The 6,797-nt window shown below is 43.0% G+C and overlaps 1 non-coding gene across 1 annotated transcript; it reads right to left on the bottom strand.

Annotated features, from left to right (window-relative positions):
- Nucleotides 1-925: 925 nt before the first annotated feature.
- On the bottom strand, nucleotides 926-998 carry trnav-cac (transfer RNA valine (anticodon CAC)). The gene has a single exon. It is a non-coding gene; the product is annotated as a tRNA-Val (tRNA).
- Nucleotides 999-6,797: the final 5,799 nt, after the last annotated feature.

Below are 6,797 nucleotides of genomic sequence, written 5' to 3'. Positions count from 1 at the left end.
GGTGTTGAGTTGTGTTATTGCGGATTCACTGGGGGAGTGGTTGGTGTTGAGTTGTGTTATTGCGGATTCACTGGGGGAGTGGTTGGTGTTGAGTTGTGTTATTGCGGATTCACTGGGGGAGTGGTTGGTGTTGAGTTGTGTTATTGCGGATTCACTGGGGGAGTGGTTGGTGTTGAGCTGTGTTATTGCGGATTCACTGGGGGAGTGGTTGGTGTTGAGTTGTGTTATTGCGGATTCACAGGGGGAGTGGTTGGTGTTGAGCTGTGTTATTGCGGATTCACTGGGGGAGTGGTTGGTGTTGAGTTGCGTTATTGCGGATTCACTGGGGGAGTGGTTGGTGTTGAGTTGTGTTATTGGCACTAAACTGGCAATGCAGAGAATCAGGCTGAAGCTCTGGGGACCGGGGTTCCGCACGGCAGATTTACTCAGTTCAAGGGTTATTCGGGATGAGTAACAATGAAAATGTCAATTATGCAACTTTTCCCAAACACTTAAACGAATGGGCCTCGACAATGTTTTTACGCGGATTCCAATCCAGGATTTTTTGAGTGTAAAGTAAGCAAGACAACCACCACACCACAGAAACAGGCACCGAGTTTGACCCTCTGACCGAGAACAGGAAACCTACATTCTTGTTGCACTGAAGAACCTTCTTTTGAGGGAGTCCAATTCGGCTGAAAACTTAGACAAGCGGCAGATAAATTGATTTAAGATTATTATTAGAATCAGAAAATGTCACAGCACATTAGAAAACCATTCACACTTAACACGTGTGAACTCTCTGACCGATTCCTCCCAGTCCCCATAATGGTGGATTTTGCAGGGTATCATTTGAAACGAGTGTAAGGTCATGGATTCGCTTAAGAGTAAACAAAAAACAGCAAGAATACAACTCATCGTCAAAAGAGGAACGTCCAGTCCATAATGTTTCTGCCCGGTTTTGAACCGGGGACTTTTCGCGTGTGAGGCGAACGTGATAACCACTACACTACAGAAACCGCTGGCTAACAGCAACTCCAATGGGCCTGTGTAGAAAGGTCACACTCTTCTGTCACTCAGTTACACTTTCGAGCCTTTGTTTTTTTAGAATTCGGCTGTACTCATTAGGAATGCTGCAGAGAGACCAATAAATCAATGTAACCATCAAATGGCAAACCGCAATAAGTGGCACTTGGATCACCTCGACCAGCTTTTCAAATGAACAATCTTTTAATTAGTCTCAATGTTTTTCTCTGTTTCAACGGCCTTGAGTTTTCTCCATTTCAGCTGATCGTCCAATTCGCTTTTGAAAAATGAATTTCTGTCGAATCCATGCCCAGTTTGACTTAATGATCAACGTTTCACTGGACCAGGAGATGTGGACACGGAAATTATGTAGTTTACGATGTAAACAATATGTAATCACGCAATTGATTTCATATCAAATTTATGAAGGTGTTTTTCCCTGATCAAGCATCTCTTCATTATTTCTGAGTTGATATACAGAATTTAATTATATTTGATGTGTAGCCTGTTCACACAGTCTGTCTATTAGAGAGGGAAATGATTTTTAGAACTTCACAAAGCCCTGTTGAGATCACTTTGCTTAAGTCGTCCCCTTTATTTGGTTTCAAATTAATTTTCAAATGGAGAAGCGTTCTCAGGGTGGAATGATTTCTGCTCATTCAGTAATAACATCATTCTCATGTTGCTTCTAAAAATGTCAATCAATTTACTCAGCATCTGTTCCGCTACTCAAAACTTAATCTTATCTGACATTTATGTCCTCATTTGAAAGTGAGACTCTCTGAAATATACAACATTGATTTGCAAACATGACTGACAAAGAAAATAATTCGAGTCACCGGGAAATACAAACCCCATTGTGCTCATGTCAGATTGAGCACAGTCAGCATGGAAATGAAATGGGATAGTTTTACAGGTAGAGATTTGAGGACAATATTTTCATTATATTTGATTCCTTTTTGTTCTGTGTGTGAGACATTCTGACGCCTTCATCCCGTTCGTGTTGAAGAAAGAGGGACGCCACAGGATCTGTACCGAGCCTCGTTTTTCTCATCTCCCCGAGTGGTTTTTCTTATTTTGCTATCATGAAGACAGATTTTTAAAAATTTGATTCTATTAAAATCTCTGCCATTTCCTCTAATTGTCACAGAATCACTTGTGTCTGCCTTTATGGGCATGTTTCATTCAGTGATTAAACCTGCATCTGTAAACCCATTCAATTCTGTTGTGGACTGACGAACCGCTAATATGTGAACTTTGTCAAAATGCGAATATATTTTCCATCTCATTGCTTCAGGACAATTCAGCATTTCTGATTTTGCTGAATGCATTTTGAGGCCGGGGTAAAAGTAAATAGAATTGGCTGCAGCACCCGAGACCCCGATAACATCCAGCAATAAACTTAAATCATTCTAACTTGTCTCACGGTTAATGTGAAAGATTTGATAATGTTTCTGTCCGGTTTTCAATCGGCGAATGTGATGACCAGGACACCACAGAAACAGCGGCACAAAGCCCAGTGTGCTCGGTTGCAGCTTCACAACAGTCAGCTTTCAAATCAAATGAGAGAATGTTACTTCACAACAGATTTGAAATGGAGGTGCCAATTGTATTTGATCCTTCCTTGTACAAGATGTGAACAATTCCGTTGGTCAAATCCCGTCAGTGAAAAAGAAAGGCGGTTATCAGCAGACCCGCACAAAACCTTCTTTCCTTGTCTCTCTTTCTGCTTTGCCTCCACAGGAAGACCGAGAACAAGTGATTTGTAACCATCTCTGTCATTTCCTCTGCATCAATTACCATATTGCTGGCATCTGTCTTTATGGCAACATTACTGTCAGCATGAAATCAGACATTGCTGGATAAAGTTAGCTGGTCTGCCAACATCTGTGGAGAGAAACAGAGTTGAGCAGTACACTCGTTTAAATGATCCTTCACAGCAGTATAGGAGGGTAGGGTAGGAATGGACAGAATTATATAGTTGGAAAGTGGCACAGGAGGAGGGGCAGAATAGAAGACCAGGTAGAATAGAAAAGAATAGAATAGCATACCTACAATGCATAATGAGGCCATTCAGCACATCGAGCCTGCACCGATCCTCTGAAAGAGCACCCTAACCAGGCTCCTGTCCTATCCCTGAATCTCTGTAACTCAACCTAACCTGCACATCTTTGGACACTAAGGGCCAATTTAGCATGGCCAATCCACCTACAGATATGGAATCCCTACAGTGCCGATGGAGGCCATTCGGCTCATCAATTCTGCACCGATCCTCTGAAAGACCTCCCAGTCCCTACCTAGGCCCACTACCACACCCAATTCCCATAACGCCACGTAACCTGCACACTTTTGGACACGAAGAGGCAATTTAGCCCAGCCAATCCACCAAACCTGTATATCTTTGGACTGTGGGAGGAAACCGGAGCACTTGGAGGAAAACCATGCAGACAAGGGGAGAATGTGCAAATCCCAAGGCCGAATTGAACCCGGGTCCCAGATGCTGTGAGGCAACAGTGCTAACCACTGTGCCGCCGTGCCGCATGGACAAATTTGTCAAGAACATAAGACAAAGGGGTCATTGAGGAATGAAGAGTATTACCGGTGGCAAAATGATGAGACAGTCGAATATGAAATAGAAGCAACTGAACAGCGAAGGGCAGATGGGGGAGGCTGTAAAGTGCCTAATAGGAAGATGAGGTGTTGTTCTTCCAGTTTACATTGGGCATCACTGGAGCATTGCAGCTCGCCTTGGATGGACATGTGTGTTTATTTCAGATTCCAGCAGCTGCAGTATTTTGCATTATTAGTAGTAGACATTTTTGATAGAGTGACTATATTAATTGTCACCTGTAAACCCATTATATTAAGTTGTTGACTGAACAGACTTACTTTGTGTGCCGAGTCCAACTACAAACATCTTTTGCTGTCCTGTGTGTTCTGATTTCTGGAACCACCCAAAGGGAGGTACTAGACTTGATATTGTGCAATGAGATGGGATTAATTAGTAACTTCATGGTGAAGGCAGCCCGAGGTGGCCACAATCATACATGTTTGAATTTTACATTCAGTTTGAGGGAGAGAAGAGTGCATCCAAGGCTAGTATTTTGAACTTGGGAAATTATGAACTTGAAGGACAATTATGAGGGCATGAGAGCTGAGCAAGCTGGACTGAACTGTAAGTAAAAGTACACATAAAGTACAAGTGCAGCCTATCACTGCTCAGAAATTATGTTTAAACATATTCTGACCTCGAGTCACTTCACTGAAAACCTGTTGTTCTCAGACACGCTATTCTTCATGTTATAATTGACAGATTAAGAGTAAAACAGCCTACTGTTTCACTGTAGGGAAAGGACACACCATTGTAGATGCCCCATAATGTTAGAGGTCGGCTTATTGAATCTGTTCATTCCATTCCATCTTATATTCAGCTAATGGTGGGGAAAAAAACTTAAGTTTAAGGCGTTTGGGGAGAATGGCCAGTTTGCTGCTCTGATTAGCTCAGATCTCCTTATTATAAAGTGTATTTAGAAGCACTGGAAAGGATGTAAGAAAGTTTTATTGGAGCAATTCTACACTGACAGGTTATACCCATCAAGATAGATTGAGCAGGCTAGGGATGTTTCCTTTGGAAAAGTGAATGATTGAGAAATATAAACGTAGAGAAGTATTTTACAGGGTAGACAACTGGAAGATGTTTTCACTTGTATAAGGATGAAAATAAATATAACTTAGTAATACATCTAATGAACAATTCTCTTTAACTAGACATTAAAATAGAAAATACTGGAAATACCCAGCATATCTGGCAACATCTGGGGATTGAGAAACAGTTGATCTTTCAGATCTGTGCTGCTGCAGTGTAGTTCTGACAAAAGATCTTAGACATGAAATGTAAACCATGTCTCCCTCTCCACAGACACTCCCAGATCTGCTGAGTATTTCGATTCTGTCTTGGGTCACTGTCTGTGCGGAGTCTGCACGTTCTCCCCGTGTCTGCGTGGGTTTCCTCTGAGTGCTCCGGTTTTCTCCCACATGTCCCAAAGGACGTGCTTGTTAGGTGAATTGGACATTCTAAATTCTCCCCCAGTGTATCCAAACAGGCGCCTTAGTGTGGTGACCAGGAGACTTTCACAGTAACTTCATTGCAGTGTTAATGTAAGCCTATTTGTGACACTAATAAAGAATATTATTCGATTATTATTTTTGTTGTTAATTCAGATTTCCATCATCTGTAGCTTTTTTGTTTTTCTTTAACTGAACAGTGCTCAGAATACGGAACTCATTAGAAGAAGGATTTAAAATCACTGACTGAGCTTCAATCTCAGGTGTAAAATCCCACCACAAAATTCTTTGGATTCTGAGGTACAATGAAAAGTATTTTTCTACGAGCAGCTCAAACAGATCATTTAGTACATTAAAGAAAAGAAAATAAAAAGAAAATACATAAAAGGGCAACACATGGTCCACAATGTAAATACATAGACACCAGCATCGGGTGATGTATACAGGAGTAAAGGTTAGTGATAATGTTAGTGTTCAATTAGTTTCAAAAGATTAGTACGATTATAAAAGATGTAAAAAGAGGATCTGTTTGGTAGAGCTCACAGAGAGTCGCCTCACTCCGCAGAGCGCCATCCAAGGTGAATGTGCCTCCAGGCAAATGTGGAAATGAATTCACTCGGTTATCCTATTTGCTGACATAACAGCTCAGTCACACTGGAGGAAGAATCATAGAATCTACAGTGCAGCAGGAGGCCATTGGAGTCTGCACCAGCCCTTGGAAAGAGCACCCAAGTTAATCTCATGCCTTCACCCTATCCTGATGACCCACCTAACCTGTTGGACACCAATTCATCATGGCCAATCCACCTAACCTGCACATCTTTGGACTGTGGGAGGAAACCGGAGCACCCGGAGGAAACCCACACAGACTCAGGGAGAAACTGCAATCTTCCCACAGTTATCCGAGGCCGGAATTGAACCCGGGTCTCTGGCGCTGTGAAGCAGCAGTGCTAGCCACTATGCCATCGTGCCGCCCATTTAGTATCACTCAGATACTTCACATGCACTTTGGATGCTGTATCAATTCGTTTAATAATGTGACATCTTGGCATGTGGCTCCAATCGAAATCGGATCACAAATTAACAATTTTGATTGAGCAATATTGCGTCTCAATGGTTGGATATATACCCAGCATTCTCCGCGTGGAAGACTGTGTCCCATTCAGCCCGCAGGAGCTTCTTGCGCAGGCGCACCACCAAGCTGTAAGTGGGGAATGCGCAGTGCGGTCTCTGACTAGAGCATGCGCAGTGTGGTCTCTGACTGGGGCATGCGCAGTGCGGTACGTTCCTGGACTTGAGCGGCGAGCGGAAAAATGATCTGATGAACAAAGAACAAAGAACAAAGAAATGTACAGCACAGGAACAGGCCCTTCGGCCCTCCAAGCCCGTGCCGACCATACTGCCCGACTAAACTACAATCTTCTACACTTCCTGGGTCCGTATCCTTCTATTCCCATCCTATTCATATATTTGTCAAGATGCCCCTTAAATGTCCCTATCGTCCCTGCTTCCACTACCTCCTCCGGTAGTGAGTTCCAGGCACCCACTACCCTCTGCGTAAAAAACTTGCCTCGTACATCTACTCTAAACCTTGCCCCTCTCACCTTAAACCTATGCCCCCTAGTAATTGACCCCTCTACCCTGGGGAAAAGCCTCTGACTATCCACTCTGTCTATGCCCCTCATAATTTTGTATACCTCTATCAGGTCGCCCCTCAACCTCTTTCG

Source organism: Scyliorhinus torazame, chromosome 5, assembly GCF_047496885.1.
Source record: "Scyliorhinus torazame isolate Kashiwa2021f chromosome 5, sScyTor2.1, whole genome shotgun sequence".
Classification (NCBI taxonomy): Eukaryota; Metazoa; Chordata; class Chondrichthyes; order Carcharhiniformes; family Scyliorhinidae; genus Scyliorhinus; species Scyliorhinus torazame.
Note: the sequence above shows the minus strand (reverse complement) of the source record. Positions and strands in the feature narration are given on the sequence as shown.